The following is a 21679-nucleotide window of genomic DNA, read 5'->3' as shown; positions in this document are numbered from 1 at the left end:
GTGGAGTGACTTGAGTGCATGCGTTATGTGGCGGATCCTGGCACCCGACAGGCAGCTGACTGTAATTTTCTCCTTGTTCAGTCTGGTGAGTGGGACATCAGTGTGTCTGACTATAGAGTCACCTATGACTAAAGTGTTCAGTACATTGTCTTGCCTTAGGAGCTGTTGTTGGGTGGCACATTGGTGTTGTGCGCTATGTGTCACTTTGGTTGTGACTGGTGTTTGTTTACGTTTCGGCTTTGGAGGTCCTTGTTGCTTGGGCAGGTTAATGTTAAGTGCCTCCGCATATGTGGGTTTAGTGTTGCTATGTGTGGGTGTTGATGGTGTGGGTTTTGAAGGGCTATGAGTTGCTTGAGGTGTGATGTAGGTGTTAACCTTCTCCTCTTGACTGTCTAGCACAATCTTGGCCAGAGAGAGCTTTGCTTCCAGTTTGGCTATGTAAGTGCATCTCTCGCAGGATGTAGTGTTGGGTTGTAGTAGGAGACGATTGTCTGTGTACATGAGGCAGTTGCTGCATTGCCCCAGTATGCCCAGATTCACCAGGTGGACAGGAGAAATCACCGGAAGCTGACCCTTGGAAATGCCTGTTTAGGTGCTTTTTTGTAAAGTTTAAGGGCTGTTTTCCCTTATCTTTGCAAGGTACTTTGCAATTATAGACTGTTTAGTGCCTATGATTAATTTATCCTTATTGACAAGGAGAGCTGAGTGCTTGTATCTGTTTCAGGCTTCCTAGTGCTTTCCAGCAGGTTCTAGAGCAAGTGCTAGTCACAGGGGTTCAGATTTTAGTGCTACTACTGAGAAACCAGCTAGTTTTAAGGGAAAATTTGAGCAACAGACTTTCTGGCACCTGGAATACTTTAACTGTAGCCTCGCAGTGCTGCATGATGTGAAAAATGTGCAAACACGCGTTTTTAAGCCAGAAAGTTAAAAGGAATAGAAATCAGCCCAAAAGGCTAATAAAATTACAATTTTTACCCCTTTTCCCTCCCTAAAGGATCAATCACAACACCAGTAGATTGCCAGGCACCCTTTATTACTGCTACACAGGTTAAAACAGCACTGTCAAAGGCCAAGAATACAGCCTCTATGGGACCTGACAATATCCCTGTCTGTGTTCTACATGAACTACAGAGTGAACTGGCACCTCACCTGTGTGCCCTTTTCAATCATAGCCTCAACTCTGGCTTTATTCCTAAGGAGGAGTGACTACAGACCTTGGGAACTATTGCCCCATTAGCCTGATGACTCTGATATGCAAAGCTATGGAATGCATCATCATGGACCTAATAAACAAGAATATAGAGAATCTCCAAACTCTGGATCCCACAAAGTTTGGTTTTGTGAAGGGTAGATCATGCCTGCTCAACTTGGTCAACTTCTTTGAGTCAGTCTCCAGAGCTGTGGATGAAGGCAAGGTGGTTCATACAGCCTACCTTGATCTGGCCAAGGTCTTTGATACCATTCCCCACTCAGGAATCATAGAAAAACTCACTAAGCTTGGCATCACCCCCTATATCACTAGGTGGGTTGCAAACTGGCTCACAGATAGAACCCACAGTGTGAAAGTAGCTGACTCCAAGTCAGACGAGCTGACCAGTCATGAGTGGAGCCCCACAGGGTTCAGTCCTAGGTCCTCTCCTGTTTGGTATCTACTTCTCTGAAGTCCAGGCCAACATGAAGGGATTCTGGCTGACAAAGTTCACAGACAATTGCAAGTTGGGAGGTATTATTAACTCCCCAAGTGATGTTGACATCCTACAGAAAGGCCTCACTGAGACCAACAACTGGTGTCAGAAACATGGCCTTAAGCTCAATTCCAACAAATGTGTGGTTATCCCATTTGGGAAAAATCCAGTTCCCATCTATTACTACATCGATGGTAGTCCACTGAACACAGAAGGCGCTGTAAGAGATCTGGGGACACAGGTTGACAGCAACCTCTCTTTTGACCACCACATTGCCACTGTGGTCAGAAAGTCCTTCTATGTGACACATCTCATTAATAAGGGTTTTGCATCCAGGAAGAAAGAGGTCACTGTCTCCCTCTACTCTTCCCTCATTAGGCCAATCATCGAGTACAGTGCCCCATATGGCATGTATCTCACTAGACACCTGCAATAACTGGTGAGGCTGCAAAAGTACCTCACAAAGAGGATCCTAGGCCTTAAACACTTGTCTTATATGGACAGACTCAAAAAACTCCAACTATTCTCTGTCTCATATCACCTACTTAGAGGCGATCTCTGCTTGACTTACAAAGCCATTGTCTGATCCAGCTCTGTTAGAAATGCTACATCTAAAGAAACCCCCATCTCTCCACACCACACTCTCCAGAGACCTCAACCTCATTACCACAATCAACAGAATGTGCTGGAGGGACAGATTCATAATCCAGAGACTACCCATGCTATGGAATAGACTTCTCATACATGTCAAACAGAGCACCTCACTGGCTCTCTTTAACAGAAATCTTGATGAGTGGATGGGAAATAGAAAATTTACCTCAGGGATCATTCCAGTGGTGCTACTCAACAAAGGCACTGGGAACTAAGGTCGGGTGTCACAATGCCAGGGTAATCCTATGGGCTAGGCTTGTAAAGGCGCCAGGGCCATTAGCCTAGTACGGGTCTATATTAGATCATCGAAATGGCGGAATTTCGAATGATCTAATATCAAACCCAAAATCTCAAACGCTGAAAACAGTGAAGCTGCACAAAACCTGAATTCTTTCCTAGGGAAAGAACTCGGTTGCCATTGTTGTGGCTTCGCTGTTTTCAGCGATGCAGTGGAAAGTTACAGGTTGGGTTAAGGTAAGTGCGTGATTGTGCAGACGTTCGGGTTAGGGCACGGGTTGGGTGAGTTAGGGCACGGGTCAGGTAAGTGTGCGATTGTGACGGACATTAGGGTTAGGGGTGGGTTAAGTGAGTTAGGGTTAGGGTGAGGGTGAGGTGAGTGTGTGATAGTGACAGAATTTGGGGTTAGGGTTAGGGCGCAGATGAGGTGAGTGTGCGATAGTGAGAATTTGAGGTTGGGGTGGGTTAAGTGAGTTAGGGTTAGGGCGTGGGTGAGGTGAGTGTGCGATAGTGATGGACCTTAGGGATTGGGTCTGGGTTAAGGTAAGTGGATAGATAGTAGTGTATGTGTAGTGTAGTGTAGGGTTAGATGTAGCTTTTAAGTGTATGTATGTGGATTGCTGCTTTTTCGTGTGCGTGTGGTGTTGTGTGTTTCTCAAAACAGCCAATTTTTTCCCTGGGAAAAAATTAGCTGTTTTGAGGTTTAGATATTGTTAGGGTTTGGGTTTTGCAGTTCAACGTTATGGCATTCGATAATGAGCCATTTTGATGATCTAATATAGACCCGCCTAGTACACACCTATGAACCTATATACCTTGCACAAGCTTCCTTTGTAGGTCAATCTACCTTCAATGACAGCATTCATGTATTTATTTAATGGGGGGATAGTGTTCTGTTCCTCTCACATATCTAAAAATTCATTTAATTTCTGACTGATGGATAACATTAACTTGATAGCAGATTTATCCAACTTATATTCTTTCACTAAGTATTCTGCTGACTTAACTTTTCATTTTTTAAAGCAATCAGACCATAATACTAATCCATTCCTTTTTAGTAAATTCATTTTAATGTTGTTCTGAGTTTCCTTAATCTAGAGGTGTGCTCAATGGGAAAACACAAAAATTTCCATATCGATATTAAAATGGAGGTTTCAAAATATATTTCTTAATGTTTTAAGAATTTCATATACACCGAGACTAAAGATTGAAAGAATTTCCTTCTAAGGTAAATTTTGTTAACCAGATGAAAGGACTGTTATATATTTCTAATTTATTATAAGAATTTAATATAATCTGTTCTTGAATAGTTTTCCATTGACTATTATTTTTGGGTCTATCAGTATAATAGAGTTCAAATTTGCAACAATAAAAAAGATGCTACATATGGTAAGCTAATACCACTATATTCCCATAATCTTATATGATTTATATAAGCAATTATTGGCTTTTTTCAGATACCGTAGGAATGAAGTTAACATTTTCCCATTTTCTTTTATAGTTTTTAGTTAGGTATTAAAACTACTGAATCACACGCATATATATATATATCTATATATAAAACATAGGTTTACTATCAATATGTCAAATGTCAAAATAATTTTTGACAGACATATCAAAAGTAAACCTCAAAAGTTAAAAAAACAGAAGTCACAGTGTCGAATCTGCTGACTGAATTCAGCAGATTCGACATTGCTTCCAAAAACATCACGTGATGTCTGTATAGGAGCTCACGTAAAGTAAACTCCTATACCTAACATCACATTTTTGCAGGGGGCCCCCCACACCCCTTACTATATATACTAACTCCAGGATTGCACTACAGTGGGGAACAGGCCATATACATGTTTAGATGAAATTAGTTTCAGTCAAATGAGTTTTCATTGAAGTGAGCTTTCAGTGAATTGTGCTTAGGAAATTCATTTTCAGTGAATTGAGACTTCAACGAAATGAGTTTCAGTGAAATGTGTTTTCTATCCAACAAAGTAGACACATATATATATATATATATATATATATATATATATATATATATATATATATATATATATTATTGGGTAATATAAGTATTTTAATGAGTACTAAACTATCATCAAAAGTAAAAAAAAATCATTCCATTTTAAATAAGAAGTAAAACTTCATTTTTTTCAAGATTATTATTAATAATATTATTCCCATCTTGATAGATTTTTACTCCTAAATATTTTAGTTCTTTTCCTTCCCAATTACATTTATATTTATCTTTAAACTTACTATCTACTATCTGATTTAACACTAAAGTTTCAGTTTTATTATTATTACATTTCAGCAGCAATACTTCTTTAAACTTTTCAATTTCCTCATCTTTTTCTTTTTTGATAATTTAAATCTCCTATAGTTGGTACAATATCAGCTGCAAAAGGATGTATTTTAGATTGACAATCTCTGTTAATTGAGAATCCATTTTTAATTGTTTCTTATACTACTAGCTAAGGGTTCAATAACTAATGCAAATAGTAGAGGGGACAAGGAACACACTTGCTCTGTGCATTTGTTTAAAGTAAATCCTTGAGAAATGTAAGATCCCCATTTTAACATATTGTTTGGAGTTTCTATACAGTTTTGTTTTAATATTCCAATAAATTGTTCTGGAAATGCAAATGCTTCTAAAGTTTTAAATATATAGTTCCAATCTGCAAAATTAAAAGCTATCTTGATATCTAAGCTAATTAGAGCCAATTCCTTGTTCATTCCTTTTGCTAAATCTAAGGTAGTTACTACCTTTTTTATATTAGCATACTTTAATATATTAACTATAAATCTTGTTTAATCTTTATTAATTAATCTACTATACCTCTTAATCTTGTAGCAAAAATTGAAATAAATATTTTATAGTCTACATTTAATAATTAAATAGGTCTATATGACAAAACAAACTTATTATCCTTTCCTTCTTAAGAAAAGATGAGATAACAGAAATTTTCCATGAGAGAGGAATTATTTTGTCCCTCTGAATTATCCTGAAAATGTCACTCAGTAAATCTAAAATTTTAATGGAAGCAGACTATATAATTCCATACTTAAACCTCCTAACCCTGGAGCTTTATCATTTTCCCCTTTTTAAGTTTCTTTAACTTCTATTAGAGTAATAGACTTATTCAACAGAGATATTTATTGGTCATTCTTTAAATACTCCTCAATACTGTAATTATCAGGATTATTGTTTTTATCTGTATTATGATCCTCATAATTAAAAAAAACTATTCAGCATTTCCTCTATGTCTGAAGTAAGCTTATTAGTGTGAGGATTTTTGATATTAGTGATTTGTTCCTTTTTGCTTAACATCCCACTTTTGTCAGCTAATTTATGTAGATGTTCTGTAGTCATCACATAACTGTGCAATTTTATTTTTTCCTAATGCTATCTTCACTTTATGTGTTAAAACTGATATTTTATCATTCATTTTTTAATGATTTCAGTATTACCTAATTTCTTTGTTTGCTGTTCAGACCTCACTTTATACTTTTTATCTTGTATTTTTAACAACTCTTTATCCCACTCTTTTTACTCCTAGTCCATCTTCTCATTCTATCATTAATATGCATTTTAAGGAGTCCCATAGTACAACTTTACTAATCTGACCATTATCATTCAAAGATAAAAAAATCTTGATTTATTTCTTAAGGTAACTCTTAAATTCTTTTAATTTCATCATATAGACTGGGATTCTATACATAATCTGAAATTTCCTTACATGCATTAATATATTAATACCTAGTGCATTATGATCAGATAAATGTCAAGGAATAGTTTTAAAAAAAAATCACTTTATTAAGTAAATCTACAGAGACATAAATCCTATCAATTCAAGTTTGCATTCCATGGGCATAAGAATAATAAGCGAAGAACAACAACATATCTTCTGCTTTTACCAGCAAATCAACTAAATTATTATTACTAATCCATCTGTTTAGTGCTTTAGCTGATGCCAGTATTTTAGCTTCATTGTTCACTTGTATCTTCTATACTAGATACAGTTAAAATCCCCTGATAAAATGAAGCTACCCTCCAATGACTCTGTAGTACATTTAAGCTATCTTTAGCCATTCTGCACATATTCCAAGGAGCCAGTAAAAATAGATTTTGTATAGAGTTTGCCATTATATTTAATTATTATAAATGTATACATTATTTTGGGATCATTAATGGATACCATGACCTTAGGCATTACAGCAGAGTTTCTCTAAAGTATAGCAGTTCCTCTCCTCTTTTTCTTAAAAGAAGCAGATGATAACATTTCATAACCTAAGTTATTTAAATACTGTATATTATCTATCAAGTGAGTCCTCTTGCAAGAATACAATGTCTCTTCTATTTAATTTCAGATATCACATTAATGATTTCCTTTAGTTTAATCCATTTGCATTAATAGATGATAGATTAAAACTATCTATACTGTGTGTTGAAAAGATTTCTTTTAAAAGATAATATGACACATTTATCCACCAAATTTATTTAATTATATACAAGACTCTAATGCATTCCTCCAACACTATCTTAACATTCCACATTTTTGAATTCTTCCTTTCTACAAACTAAATTACTTAAAATCATACCTAAAAAAAAAACAAAGACAAGTTTACAGCTATAACTGTTTATATTGCTAAAACATAACCTACTATGGATATCAAAGTTCCTAGTCTGCCTATCAAATAAACAAACTACTATACTCTCTCTCTACCTACTTATACATAAAAAATCAGCAAAATACTAGCCAATAGCTATTGTGACTTAAGTAATTAATATAATATTATATAGAAGTCAAAAATAATAAGGAACTATTAATTTAGTTATACATTTTGCCATTTAAAACTATTCCCCATTACTACATAAAAGTTTAATGATCCTCTTCTACTAATCACAAATAATAAATAATCCAGCAAATAGTGTCCTATATACCTATCTATGTAATAGTAGGATACATTATCCATTGCATATTTCTAAATTATTTGTTCAGTCCACATTATTATAACTAAACCTCTAAATAAATATGTAGAACTGAGTGAGACCTGAAGAGATAAAGACATCTGTAAACTTACAGGTGACAAGTAATTTTATCATACTAAACTATAATACAAAAGGGAAATCAATGCACATATTTATCATGCTAATAGGTACACACAAAGTTTATAGATCTAACAACAGCTCTGAATTAATTTTTAAAGTATAACTGTATCTCAAACTTGTGTAACACTCAACATGACAAACATGAAAATATTAAAAAAATCCTTTAGTTTATTAAACTACTTCATAAAAATATGTACATTACAAAGGTTGAAGAAAATGTCTTTCTATTTTTATGGAGTCAAAAAATGTGCAGTCTATATTGTATTCAAAAGTTAAAATGTGCTTAATTCAAATCCCATTCTCCCATCCCAGGTTCAAACATATTCAAAAATCTACTTTACTTTGTATCAAAATGGATGTTCTGATTCAGCAATATAACACACAAATTTCAACTTTGGCTTATGAAATGAGTTATTCCAGGTAGTCTTAGTAAATCTAATAATAAACAACATGTAGAAAGCTTCAAAGTTCACATGACCAAGCTTCAAATTTCAGCTTTCAGATTATTTTCAAATATTTTATATGATTTTCTATGCAAATTATATGAGTTCTTGTACATTCACATTTCTGCCTTATGTAGGTATATGTAATACACATATTTCTTATAAGCAGTTTGTTATTTAAATATATTTTTTCTGTCTTATTCCCCACTAATATTCTAAGTTATTCTATATAACTTTTATTTCCAAAAATCTCCCATTAAAGAGTTATTTAATAATCAGCTCTCTATTAGAGATTATAATATATATATATATATATATATATATATATATATATATATATATTTCTTAACTTACTGAAACTGCTCTTTTATTAATCTTACATATTATATATTTAATTCCTTGTGTATTTGGTATTATTCATAAGACGTTTAATCTTATTAATTCTAATATTACAAATAATCCCGACTATAAATAAAATAATTCCTGCTTGTTTAATTTGAATGTGTGTTTCAGCCATTGTGAACTGCTGTTCTGAGCCAAGCTTCCTAGCCTGATAAACTTTAATTACTGCATGTGAAAATGATAAACTCATAGCACATTGCTGTTGCTAATTTCCTCTGTAAGTTTCTCATTTTTTTCATTCTATTAAACTGTTCTAATCAGTAACAAACAACTAACTTTCCTTCTTTCCATTCATATGTACAGTCAAAGTTAATAACACTACAGTATAAGCTATTAACATTCAGCAACATGTAAGTAAATTATATGTCAGCAACAATTCAAAATAAAACTTTACTACAGCTTTTGTTTTAATAATTCTTCATGTCTACAAAAAGAAAAAAGATGTTATTTTAAGCAAGCAGGAAGGAAGACAAGCAAGAAGTCAGCATTCTGACACATGTGGAACATTCTTTTGTTCTCAAGCTTTCTTTAAGTCTTACTTGCTTCATAAATGACCTGTGAAAGGAATATCTTACACAGAAACAAAACAAAATCACCAGCACTTTAATACTTCTAATTAGCATATTCCTTACATATAACATTCAGTTAACCCAGCAATGTACATACTAAGCAAAGTTAAACAAATAAAATAAAATTCTTTACTTTATAGCCTTAAAGTTATCACTTATAATGCTTATAATTTAACAGTGAAAGTATTTTTAGAAATACATGCATAATTTTATTTAAATGAAATATATTAAGCATTTCACTATAAGCATATTAAAACAGTAAAACTAACCATTTATATTCATCATGAAAAATGTTTTAGCTTACAGGATAAATACATACTTACATATGTTTTGAAGTTTAAAGTCCAGTACAAACCTTTTATTTAAAGGACAAATCTATTGTTTCAGAAAGTAAAAGTCCTGCAATCAGAGAATAAAAGTAATTTGTTTTTAAACTTTTTAGTTTTAGAAGCAGTTTTCTAGGAATTCATCTCAGTCTGTCTCTTGAGGGACATGCTGTTCTTCTCCATTTCTTCAGCATTATTAAAGACTGTATTGGTAACAAAAGTGGATGCCTCCTCCAGTGTGTCAAAAATGTTGGTTCTTTCAGAAACAAATAACTTGGTCTTTGCAGGAAATATCAAAGTGGCTTTAGTATTGTTCTTTTTATGTTCCTTGATCAGTGGTAAACAGGATTTTCTTTTACTTGTTACTTTACTAGAATAACCACTGTCAGATCTGACTACACGTTTTCCTATTTCAATAGGTGGGCTGGACCATGCTGTTTCCAATATATGATCTTCTTCTTCTAAGATAGACATAAATTTAACTATAATTGGACATGGTAGTAAGCTTTTCTTCTTCAAAGGTGCTCACAGGGATCTCTGTGCCCTTTCAATTAAAAAAAGATAAAGTTTCAAGTAGATTTAACATTTTATGCAGCCAGGTTGTTAAGAAGTTTATTATATTGTCTCCTTCATACTTTTCAGGTATACCATAAATTCTAATGTTATTTTGTCTCAGTCTATTTTCTAAATCATTAACATTTTCTATGAGCCAGTGATTTTGTTTTAAAAGAAATTGAATATGAGACTCATCTTCATTTATTCCCCCTTCATGATCATTTAAAGCTTCTTCTAATCTTTTGATTTGTGCACTTTGTTGTTTCATAAGAATTCTAAATGTTCCATCTTCCTTCTGGTCTCTTCTTTGAAAATGTCTAGCTTGGCATTCAGTTTGTCTATTTTAAGTAATAAATCCTGCATATTACACATTAATGACTAGATGTATTTTTAACACAAGAATACTGAGTACCATTTCTTGAGAGGCTCATGATGAAGTCTCCTCTCTTAATCAAACAGTTGAAATTCTAACAGAAAATTACAGCTTTTGAAGCACTTGAATCTATAAATCTTTTCTCTGACTATTACTGAATAAAATTCGCTAACAAGCATCTCCAAATTTTAATTTTTTGATTATATTTTCTGTCAGAGAAAAGTTTTCAGTCACAGAGCTTTTACCAGTTGCTGCTCTTAGTTAGGCATCTTGGCCACTCCCCCAGTCAGAAGATTCATAGCTAGCAAAATAATTCAAAGGGTTCATTTCTAAATTTTCAGTGGCTGCAGACTAATAGTAACAATATCGCTGATTTGACTAAAAAAATAATATAAAAGAATACCGCTTTTTATGCTCTGGAAGACAGGACATTAACCACCTGGTCTCACACATACATGTGTTCCCTGCAGTAAATAAGACTTTTCTTCTCTGCTGAGCTGTGCTGTCTGAAGTTATTTTGGTACCTGCACATGAAGTATTAAGATGGTAATATAGCAGAAGGAACAGTAGAATCAGGTAACAGAAACATTAAATGGTTATTATTGAAGTCCACGTATTATCCCATTACATTATTTATTTGTGCATTTATATTAAAATGACATAGAAGTTAGCAACTTGCTCCTCAATTTATGGGATATATAAACCACTGTAAACCTTTATAGTAGTCATTCTCTGACTTATTTAGTGTGATATACTCAATATAATTATACATTTCTTTGTAAACTCAGAAATTTCCAATAAACCTAGACAATATACATCATATCTACTACTACAACAGAAATGGAAATGTAATACTGCAGAACTCTGGCTTCCTCATCTGAACGTCTGCCCACAGGGCTAACTGGTTATGCCTCTGCCTTTGTAAGGTATCATACTTGCACCTGCATTGTTCTCCTGCATGGAGGATGCCAGTCAGAGTATTTAATTCATCCATAACTGAATCCAGATGTTTATCTTTTCTTCATGTCTCTCTGGCTAATGACTCTGATCTTTGTAAGCATGATGTCTTCAACAGCTTTAGGCTTGACCCTTTTCACACAGGACATCATTTCCATGCCAGGTTCAATTTAGAATGAAGATAAGTATAAAAATGAACCTACTAGGGTGTGAGCAACACCCAGTGAGGTGTACCATCACTCTATCTAGCATCTTACAACTTGCGTTAATGCCAACTGGGGTTCTGCAAATCAAGTGCATTCCCAGAATAGACACACATGCACCTATTTCAGGACAAAAAGCAGAGATAAGAAGAGTCTGTATGCACATGCACCAGTTGTTCATGGCTCATCTACAGCAACAGGAACTCAGCTATGAAGATAAATGCAGTTACAAATATGTGCAGTACTATAATTTATAGAGTTGCATATCAAACCGAAAGGCCTTTCAGAAGAACAAACAATAAGGATTATTGTGTCTGAGAAGAAAAGCTTGATGTCTGTCAGTAGACTTAGAGAAGTCAAGCTGCCAGTTTTAAAAAGTACAGATCTGTGCAGGGTTGCCCGAAGTGGAGATGGAGGCATCTTGAAAAGGTGCAATCACAATTGCTTCAGTAAAACTCAGTGGGGAGCCATATCTTACAATGACAAAAAGCCAATGCTGACATTGAGAAATCAGGCTTTCAGAATGAATCCCATAATCAGAGGAAAAGAAGGAATGTGTAGAGGACATCAGGATGCCATCTGTGAACTAGATCATCCTTGGGCTGATCCTGTGCAGCAGAAGATCAAAAAAGTACTTGGGGCATTGTTCACTAGAGGTGTGAAGAACTCACACACTAATCTGCCCCATAAACAGAAAATCTCCTTGACTAATGAGATGCCAGAGACCATTCGCAAGTTATGTGTAGACAGTGACTGTGCTTGTCTGACAGAGAACTAGCCTCACCAGTAATGCTGCAAAGAGTCAAAAAGTTCATGGGTTTATAATAGGCTAAAGACCACCAGGCTCTTCATAAGCCTAGCCATGCAACCCAACACAGTTTTCTCCTCATTCACCTTGGATGCCTATATGGTGGGGTATATTACTAAAGAGGTAGCTAACGGTTATGTTGAGGGTACGTTAGTTGGGGATTCATTTACTGTTGACCTCTGTCTATCAGAGACACAGGGGTCAGAGCCTGGATGAATATGTGATATGCCATCCAAAGGTCAAGGTTTTATTTGAATAGAGTCAGAGATGAGCTCTGCTTCACATGGCTAAGGAGCTTATTCCATAGTGCAGGGATTCTTTGAGACACATATTGCTCTCTCCAGCATGCACTTTTTATTTCACAGGCAAACTTCATGTTCTTCAATGTTTTGCGGATGTTCAAGAGAAGCAGCAGAGCTGGATCTGAGAATGCCTTATATATCACGCATAAATCATGAAGCAGTAACCTGCAGAAGACTAAGTACAGAGATAGGGCCTTAAGGCGATCTGTGTCAGACAGGGTATTCATAACTTGACTTCCTGTGATGAGGAAGTTATGAGGGTGCTCCAGTTATTGCAAGTGATTGGTTAGGTACATGCCAAAGGGCACATGGTACTCAGAGGTAGGTCTGATAATGGCTGAGTAGAAAAACTTAGAAAACAGAACTCAGCACAAATGACAACTTAAAAGAAACAGAATAAGTCCATGAACTTTTCCAGATGACTTTGACAGTAATATCCAAAAACAGGCAACAAAATGACTAAATGTAAGAAAATTCAATAAAAAACACACATGCTTGCATCCCATATACCCACAGGACTTCTTCAGAAATACTTCTGGCATAAACTAATTAGTTTAAATAGACTGCCAAAATCAAGTCACATGATAAATTAAACAGCTGCTAGTGAACACTTTTAAAGCAGCCTTCACTAAAATTTAGTTACAAAATAACATTAAAAGATTAATATGTATAACTCATTTACATTTAAGAATAAATACAAATACCTAAAAATGAATAAAAATCTTCTTTTGGCTGCTCCCGTTAGGGGTCGCCACGGCAGATCAACTGTTTCCATTTCTTCCTGTCCTCTGCATCTTGCTCTGTCACACCAACCACCTGCATGTCCTCTCTCACCACATCCATAAACCTTATCTTAGGCCTTCCTCTTTTCCTGTTACCTGGCAGCTTCATCCTTAACATCTTTTTTCCCAATATACTCTGCATCCCTCCTCAGTACATGTCCAAACCAATGTAATCTTGCCTCTCTGGCTTTGTCTCCAAACCTTACAACCTGGGCTGACTCTCTAACATACTTATTCCTAATCCTGTCCACCCTCATCACACCCAGTGCAAATCTTAACATCTTTAACTCTGCCACATCCAGCTCTGACTCCTGCCTTTTTGTCAATGCCACAGTCTCCAACCCATATAACATAGTTGGTCTCACTACCCTCTTGTAGACCTTCCCTTTCACTCTTACTGGTACTCGTCTGTCACAAATCACTCCTGACACTCTTCTCCACCCACTCCATCCTGCCTGTACTCTCTTCTTCACCTCTCTTCCACACTCACCATTACTCTGAACTGTTGATCCCAAGTATTTAAACTCATTCACCTTCACCACCTCTACTTCCTGCATCCTCACCATTCCTCTATCCTCCCTCTCATTCACACACATATATTCTGTCTTAGTCCTGCTGACCTTCATTCCTCTTCTCTCTAGAGCTTATCTCTACCTCTCCAGGGTTTCCTTCACCTGTTCCCTACTCTCACTACAGATCACAATGTCATCTGCAAACATCATAATCCACGGGGACTCCTTTCTGATCTCGTCTGTCAACCTATCCATCACCATTGCAAATAAGAAAAGGCTCAGAGCTGATCCTTGATGTAATTCCACCTCTACCTTAAATGCATCCGTCACTCCCACCACAGACCTCACCGCTGTCACACTACCCTTGTACATATCCTGTACCACTCTTACATACTTCTCTGACAGTCCCGACTTCCTCATACAATACCACAACTCCTCTCTAGGCACCCTGTCATATGCTTTCTCTAAGTCCACAAAGACACAATGCAACTCCTTCTGACCTTCTCTGTACTTCTCCATCAATACTCTCAGACCAAACATCGCATATGTAGTACCCTTTTCTGGCATGAAACCATACTGCTGCTCACTAATCATCACCTCCCTTCTTAACCTAGCTTCCACTACTCTTTCCTATAACTTCATACTGTGACTGATCAATTTAATCCCTCTGTAGTTACTATAGCTCTACACATCACCCTTATTCTTAAAAATCGGTACCAAAACACTTTTTCTCCATTCCTCAGGCATCTTCTCACTTTCCAAGATTTCATTAAACAATCTAGTTAAAAACTCCACTGTCATTTCACCTAAACACCTCCATGCTTCCACAGGTATGTAATCTGGACCAACAGCCTTTCCATTCTTCATCCTCTTCATAGCTGTCCTTACTTCTTGCTTGCTAATCCGTTGCACTTCCTGATTCACTATCACCACATCATCCAACCTTCTCTCTGTCTCTCTCATTCTCTTCATTCATCAGCCCCTCAAAGTACTCTTTCCATCTGCTCAACACACTCTCCTCACTTGTGAGTACATTTCCCTCATTATCCTTTATCACCCTTACCTGCTGCACATCTTTACTAGCTCGGTCCCTCTGTCTAGCCAATCGGTGCAGGTCCTTTTCTCCCTCCTTAGTGTTCAGCCTTCCATACAACTCTTCATATGCCTTATCCTTAGCCTTCACCACCTCTCTCTTTGCCATGCACCTCATCTCCTTATACTCCTGTCTACTTTCTTCATCTCTCTGACAATCCCACTTCTTCTTTGCCAACTTCTTTCTCTGCATACTCTCCTGTACTTCCTCATTCCACCACCAGGTCTCCTTGTCCTCCTTCCTCTTTCCAGATGTCACACCAAGCACCTTTCTAGCCATCTCCCTTACTAGCTCTGCTGTAGCTACCCAGCTATTCGGTAACTCTTCACTGCCACCCAGTGCCTGTCTTAACTCTTCCCTGAATGCCACCTCACAATTACCTTTTTTCAATTTCCACCATTTGATCCTTGGTGCTGCCTTCACACTCCTCCTCCTCTTCTTGATCACCAATGTCATCCTACAAACCACCATCCTATGCTGCCTAATTACACTTTCCCCAGCCACCACTTTACAGTCTCCAATCTCCTTCAGACTGGCCCTTCTACATAAGATATAATCCACCTGTGTGCATCTTCCTCCACTCTTGTATGTCACCCTGTGCTTCTCCCTCTTGTTAAAATACGTATTCACCACAGCCATGTCCATCCTTTTTGCAAAATCCACTACCATCTGACCTTCTGCATTCCTTTGCTTAATGCCATACCTACCCATCACTTCCTCATCCCCTCTGTTCCCTTCACCAACATGCCCATTGAAATCTGCTCCAATCACCACTCTCTCACCCTTGGGTACAGTCATCACCACTTCATCCAACTCACTCCAAAAATTTTCTTTCTCATCCATCGCACACCCAACTTGTGGAGCATATACACTAACAACATTCATCATTACACCATCAATTTCCAGCTTCATAAACATCACTCTATCTGACATTCTTTTCACCTCCAAAACACTTTTAGCATACTGTTCCTTCAGGATAACCCCTACACCATTTCTTCTCCCATCCACACCATGATAAAACAATTTGAACCCACCTCCAATACACCTAGCCTTGCTCCCCTTCCATCTGGTCTCTTGCACACACAATATACCAACCTTCCTTCTGTCCATCATATCAGCTATCTCTCTCCCTATACCAGTCACCAGTCATACTGCCAACATTCAAAGTTCCGACCCTCACTACCACAATCCTTGCCTTTACCTGCCTTCAGGCATGACTTCCCCCTCTTCTCCTCCTTCGGCCAACAGTAGCCCAATTTTCGCCAGCACCCTCTTGGCCAACAGTACTGGTGGTGGTCGTTTTTAAACCAGGCCTCGACTGATCCAGTATGTATATCTGTACTGTTGTCTGCATGTAGGATTTGGCAAAATTTTATTCCGGATGCCATTCCTGATGCAACCCTTCCCATTTTTCCAGGCTTGGGACCGGCACAAAGAAATGCACTGGCTTGTGCATCCCCGGTGGCTGGGTTTAAAAATGAATACAAATATATATAAAAATAAAAAGATGTAAAACCCCCACTTTTTAAAAGTAAACCAATGTAAGTAATGTAGAAATGTAACAGTGTTTTCATCTACCTGTTAATAGCCTTCAATTTCAGTAGACAAACTATAGAACAGTGATCATTAAGGCCTGAGTGATTAAAAGCATTAAAATACAATTGCCAATATAATTCTCTGACTTCTAGAATTAGGGACCAAGCACTGCCTCTAATGTTGGGTAAAATCTGTTTCAGGACAGTGAATTTAAACTGGTGGCCAGGATTAACCGTAGTATGTTTTGCAAGTGTATTAGTATTCTTGTTATTTTTTATATCGTACATATGTTCATAAATCCATTGTTTTAAAGTCTGCTTAGGTTTTCTGATGTAGTATCCATTACCCACACCTTTGGACAGACAGTTACAATTCTGTTTCATCTTATATCGTCTGCCATTAAGTACGGAGTCTCCACCAACTTTAATAAATTTACAGTAGTGACAACAGCCACATTTATTCATACCTGTAATACTAGCACCGGTAACAAAGATTTTCAAACAACTGTCCTTTCAGTATACTATATCAGGTCTATTACTTAACCTTGTACTAGTTTCAGCATTATCATTAAACATAACTCAGCTCTTCTCCATAACCCATTTTATTAATTCACTTTCCATAGTAGAAGTAATAATAAGAGAACACCTGTAGATATTCTTCTGCATGTTATGCCAGACTGAAGTCTGTTGTAGTTATGGAGGCCATCTGATAGAATAGTGTTAAAAAAGCGCCCTGTTTCCCTTTTAAGAATGACCTCTTCGGGGGGGTGGCTAGGATGCTGAACTGATAGCTGCACTTCATTTCAGCTCTCTTACCTCAATACATTTCTGACAGGAATTTTACAAAATAATATTTAATTTGAAGAAATTTTTATTACTAACTTATTTCTAATAACTCTGAGCATCTATAAGAAAAATGTTATTGTCAGAACTTGAATAATTCCTGTCAAATTAATTACTGGAAAATCAGCACCAATATCAGCTTTACAGCATGAGTCATCTAAGGAATACAGCACAAGACTCTTCTTTCAAAAAAGACCTGCAGTCTCTCATTACAAATATACAGGAACTTACAATAAAAATTGACAAGATGGACAATAAAATAGATACTTTTAAAGAAAAGTGCTCACAACTACTGGAACAGCTTCAAGAAATGTTTACACAGCAGAAAGGACAGATATCACTTATTGAACAGTCATTAAGTGACATTGACACTAGAGTCCAAATAGAGGAACAACAAACTGAATTCTTACTTCAACAGAATACATATTTACTAGAAAAGCTTGATGATATGGAAAATTGAACAAGAAGAAATAATATTAGAATATATGGTTTACCAGAAAAATCTGAAGGGGACAATATGATAAACTTTCTTACCACCTGGATACCAGATGTAACAAAAATACCTGAAGCTCTTTCATATGGTATAGAACGGGTGCATAGATCACTAGCAGCTTCTGGAAATGCTTCTTCTCCGGGTAAGAACAAGCCGAGATCTATAATTGTGAGACTTTTTTCTACACAAGATAAAGATCTTATATTAAGAAATGCTTGGGCAAATTCTCCCATCAAATACAATGATTCATTAATAAGATTTGACAATGATTATTCTACAAAGATGGTTTCAAAAAGAAAAGAATTTCTACCAATAAAAAACCTTGAAGAAAAAGCAACTGAAAGTCCATCTTTTATTCCCAGCAAGACTGAAAGTTTTTCTACCAAATGGAATAAAAATCTTTGAAACAGTAGATTCAGCAATAAAATACCTTACCAACAACAACATCCTAACACATGAAGAATCTATGGACTGGACAATAAGTACACTGAAGAGAAATGCTGAAGTAAATAATTGGAAAACTGTTGAGCAAAAGAAAAAAACTAAAGGACAAATAATCTTACATATGTTATATTCTGTAAAATCTAAATAATAATACTAACAACAAAAGAAAAGTTCTTACTGTCTTCAAGTTACACCAAAACAGGTACTGTTTTCAATTATATTTTAAATGTCAAAATTAGCATAAATGTAAATACATTTATCTCAAATCACATCAATATACTAAGCATAATTTAAACATTACTCTATTTTTCATTATTATCCATCTATTATTTTTCATATTCTTAATCAGAGTAATCAATGCATAATAATGTTCCCAAAATAGTTATTTATTTATTTGTTTATTTTCTCTCTTTGTGTTTTGTTGTTTTTATTTTTTCTCTTCTTTTTATAAAATCTTCATTAACATAATATTTTAATCAGTATATGGTTATATTGCTTAATAGGTATAATAGTGACTGCTATATAACTTATTACCAGTTACATCCCTGACAGCATTACTTTTTATAAGTTAAAAGTGTCCCTGTTTGGATAAATGCTAAAGCTGGGCAGAAATGTGTTGCTTTTGAAATGAAGTATTTCAGTTAGAATGCATCATAAGACTACTTTAAATAAGCTTAAAAGATGTTCTGCCTTTGACCCATATGCACATACTGATATAGTCCAGTGAAAAAATATGTCTTAAGTGATATTTTGAGGCTATAAGTCAGGTGTGTTGTGGCTCCGGACATCCGGAGTTGAAAGATGCTTGTGACTAGCTTAGATATCCTGTTGTATTTTATTTTGTAGAGAAATAAGGCATAGCATGTTTAAAATGCAAAGTTTGATAGTTGTGAACACTACTTCGCAAACTAGAGTGCTCGCGTGCACACTACATGAGTTTGTCACCAAGTAAGAGAAGGGAAAAGAAAAAAGAAAAAAACACGTATCTTTTCCCTCTTGGTTCTCGAGACAATTTAACAGCCACAAACATCACTAGAAACTTGAGTTACTTATTGCTTGTTGCATTTACTTGTGTACGTCATCCCCTGACTCTTTCTAATTGACGTCTAGTCAGAAAATAAACTAGGTTCACATTTAAAGATACAGAAACCTAAATCCCTTCTAAGGAAACGTGAATAATATAAAAGGTTCATATAAATATACACAGATATATAATTTTGAAGCACTTTCAGTTTATGGCTACTGATGTCTTTTAGCACCTTGATAGATAAGGACATATATCTGATTGTCTTTCTGTCAGTTTAGATTTCCAGTCATTTTAGCTATCCCTTACTATGTTTTATACAGCAGAGTTTAAAGAGCAGAAATTAATCATCAGCAAATAAAATCACTGCTGTTTTACAAATTCTCTAAAGAAACTAGTAAATGTCAAGCAACTGACAGGTTTATTTTAAGGAAAATTGCCATTTCCCACATTGGTGATCCTACAAAATACTACTAATGTCCTGCTACCAAAATATGCCCTCAAGTGGACAAATGGGATGCAACAAGAAGGTTAAATGTACATTATAATATACTAGATAGAGAAAGTAAAAGCAATAATTATATAAACAAATATAATAAGTAACATAACAACAGTGGATTTAATCCAATGTGTCAATTATACAATATTTATATCCCATATAGCTTTGAACTTTGTCGAAGCATCTGTGTTCAACACACATATTGTATTAAATCTAATTTGAGTAGAAGAGGGAGAGGCTTAGCCCACACCCTAATTTATTACTAAGTTACCATGCATTATGAACATACATTGTGGCAGGTACTCAATGAGCTATCCATCCTTAGATGGCTCATGCTGTTCCCGTTTGCTCATCTGAATAATGACTGCGGCTGTACTCTTCTTATTATATTACCTGGCTGTGGTTTCACCCTTCTTATAATATTACCTGGCTTTTTACATTATCAAGAATGACACAATACTAGTGTATGTGGGTATATCATGTTACTGTTAGTGTAAACAAAAATGCTTGACAATGCAATTGTAATTCTTAAACCTTTCTGCAGACAAATGTATTGTCTAGCAGTTGAGTGCCTGATTGTTCCTAATTAGCAGACCTGTATTTTCATGTTCCAATATGACTACATGAAAAGATGCCAATATTAGTCTGCAAGTTTAGTAAGCTGTAAATTCATTGGGGATTATTTCGAGGGGACACTTATATTATAGCTAAAGCATTTGACATTTGATAAATGTATCCTCTCAATGATGCGTTCTATCTAGTCATTAACTATAAAACAACTTTTCTGAGAAATATTGTTGTAATGCCAGTTAATGATTTGAATTAAATATTTCTATATACAGTCATAAAGCAATTACCAGGATAAATAATACTCTTGCAGTGCATAGATCACCATAGCTATCCTCTGATGTTAGAGGAAAAACAAGCTTCTTAAACACTTTTTTGACATAATAAAGGTGTTACCCCATAGTTTAAATACATTTTGTCTATTTACTGCAAAATGGGTTAGGAATTTTAACCTGTAACATTTTCATACATAATAGTTTAAATCTTAGCAGCTTCCATTATTTTGATATGTTCTCCAGTATACTTTTATTCAGTCATAAGATTAAATTACTGGTGTTAAGTAAGTCAAAATTATATCTCCAGCACTTATTGTCAGCAGATAAACTCACTGGTTAAGTGTCAGTCTAAGCTGTAACAGTTAATATGTGATATACATAGATGTTTGCTTTAAAAATGTGGTCAAGTGCACTGCAGTTTTACCTCTGTACTGTGTCAGTTTTGATTATACAAAGTCCCTCTGAAAGTTGATAGAAGTGTTAACAACAAAACACTCAATCAAGTAACAACATTATAAGTAGTCTCTTGGATAAGAGAGATGTCTAAATTGTGATCTTGTTGTCTCCAGCCATGGGAATTATCTTTGAAAAGCTGAAAAATGCAATCAGAGGAACATATTTAATGTCTACTAAAGAAATATTAATATACTTGTACATTGTATTGCATTTCAGTTTATGTTAAACATGAAATATGATGTGATTTCAGAACTATTCGTGTTTTTATTCCAATATTACTTTGCAAATATTAATTTAAACACTGGTTTTGGACTTGAGTAGTCTAAAACAATTGCACAACAATGGTATTGTATTATACAGTAATGTCAGTAAATAGTTTTCAACAGATGTATGAAATATACAGTTATAGATTTTAACATGATGTTTATTAATACCCTAAATTATTTTGAAATGATACTACCTTAATCAAAATATTTGTACCTTTTTGAAACCTGATTAGAAATAAGCATTATTGAATTACAATAAGATGAGTAAAGAA

Source organism: Protopterus annectens, chromosome 13.part0 (genome assembly GCF_019279795.1).
Source record: "Protopterus annectens isolate FY-2018-M chromosome 13.part0, PAN1.0, whole genome shotgun sequence".
Taxonomy (NCBI): Eukaryota; Metazoa; Chordata; order Ceratodontiformes; family Protopteridae; genus Protopterus; species Protopterus annectens.
The sequence above is the reverse complement of the archived record's forward strand: the minus strand, read 5'-3'. Positions refer to the sequence as shown.